Genomic DNA, 2175 nt, shown 5'->3' on the forward strand with positions numbered 1-2175 from the left:
CTGTCTTCTTCATTTCAACACAGCTAATACCACACTTTGTCCAGATGTGATGCATCAAGAATGAGGGGATGTAGGGTTGGGAAGTTCATGCCATAGGTGCTCTTCTAAAGATCTCAGCGTCAAGGTCGGGGATCAAGGATTTGTAAAGTCTTGTGAATGTGATAACTCAAGGAGGAGGTCACCTAAGGTTTCCAACTTGATACCAGAGGTGTGTCTGCTGAAAATCTCAGATGAGTTTGCATCCCGCTGACCTCGTGGTCGGAGGACAACATCTCTGAAAATCAGCTCTGATTTTTAAATCCGTGTCTTTGGCTGAGGGGGAGTGCTGCAGGCCACCACGATTGATTTTATTTAAATCAACTTTATATTTGAAGAATTAGTTGAAAGGTAACAACTTGACATTTTCAAGATAAAGTCTTCACCATTACTTCTGTTGGTGTAGGATGCAGTTATACTCTTCACCATGCTATTTTTCTGGGTATTGGTATTAAAACTGAAACTGTAGTATTGTTACAAGCCTAGTGTCTCTGACACATCTGTCCTAAAATAAGCATCCTGGTTCATTTTGAGGGTAACAAAGGCTGTGACATTTAATTTTGTCAAACAGCTGCAGATTTAAAAGTGTGGAAGGAAAAAAAATCCTGAAAAGCATGAAGCTAACGTTTCACAACAATCATTATGTGCTCCATCAGGTCATGGCTGCTTTTCAACCTAAACCACTGAAACCTGAGCACATAGCTGTGTATACAAGGACACTGAGAGGTGCCACTGCTGTCATAGTATGAATACATGGACAGATATAGTTCTAGACTACTGGATTAGATCCGTGACCAGTAAGTAAAATAGTTTGTAACTTATTAACAACAATAATTTTAAACATTTAAATAAGAAATTACAAAAGAAGGAAAGAAAACCCAGCCTGGCTTTCACATCTTTCCTCGTGAGTTGAACAGATGTGATTTTCAGGACCGAAGATGTTGGAGGCAGCAGAGGGACGATGTGAGAAAGATGTCGTCCGTCTCTACTCTCATCCATCCGTACAGCATTTCTACACATTCACACGCATCACCATCGTAGCTGCATGCTGTCATGTGTCAAACGGACAATATTTGAGAATTAAGCAAAGCTTCCTTTGTTCAACAAGCACACGTAACTTAATTAGTACATTTCCTGCATTGGTACGTTTTGTGACTCAGGAGGGATCCGTTGTGATCCGTGTGCTCCTCTACGAGCATTGTGGAAGTTTCACCCTGCTGTGTGCGCTGTTAGTCTCAGACCTTTGATCAGGAGTTTCTTTCAGTGCGTTTCTGTGGAGGTGTGTGTATCTTAACAGGCTGACATATGTGATATAGTGTGTATGCAGCCTGCTTCTGTACGTGACCTGCATTAGCATGTGTGCTAGCGGGGTGGGAGAGGCACGACGAGCAGCGAGGAGGATGCTAACCTTTAACTTGCTGAGGCTCTCCACCCGTACGGCCTAACTGACCTCCAACACAAACTTTAGCGTGTGCGTTCATCCCTGCTCTGCTCTTGCTGCTCAGGAGCTTAATGTTGACCTCATTTTGTTGAAGGGTCTTGCTGTTACCTGATTAGTGTGATGTAGAGTCAGGAGAGGTCGTGTAGGGTGGTGGAGTGCAGGGTTGTTGTTGGGTGCTCTGCTCAGTCAACCACAGACACTCTTCATCACCTGCGGTGAATATCATGATGAATTAGTGTTGTCTGTGCATAAATAAGCACTAATCAGATTCACCATGACATAAGAAGAATGCTTTTGCTCAGCTTTTTGTCGCGTTCATCCGAGAACAGGAGCAACTGTTGCCTGCTGGACCATAGCTTCATGCTGATGTGCAGCTTTGGTCGGTCCTTGCTCTTTGAGATTGGCTTAGTCAGTACTTTGGAACAGTTTTAATAGCACTGTCTCTAGTAGAGCAACAGTGATTGAACGTTAAAGTGCCTCTTTACAGGGATGTATGAATGTAAGGGTCCTACATTAGCACCAATATAAACCCACAAACAGATGAGACGCAGGTGTTTTCAGACAAAGGAAAATGTGACAAAGCGATTACTTAGATCCAGGTTTGGCTGCTTGATCTTTTCTTTCCAAACTATCACATATGTGTCTTTCTTGATAATTCCTTCCACCTTGACAAGATTTCCAGTTCCAGATGGACTGAA

The 2175-nt window shown here is 42.9% G+C and overlaps 1 protein-coding gene across 1 annotated transcript in view; it reads left to right on the forward strand.

Annotated features, from left to right (window-relative positions):
* mllt3 (MLLT3 super elongation complex subunit) overlaps positions 1-2175 on the forward strand; it is a gene marked incomplete in the record, with an annotated part of 11299 nt that overhangs the window by 7374 nt on the left and 1750 nt on the right.

Source organism: Haplochromis burtoni, unplaced genomic scaffold (genome assembly GCF_018398535.1).
Source record: "Haplochromis burtoni strain Fernald_Lab_line unplaced genomic scaffold, NCSU_Asbu1 Contig_913, whole genome shotgun sequence".
NCBI classification, from domain to species: Eukaryota; Metazoa; Chordata; class Actinopteri; order Cichliformes; family Cichlidae; genus Haplochromis; species Haplochromis burtoni.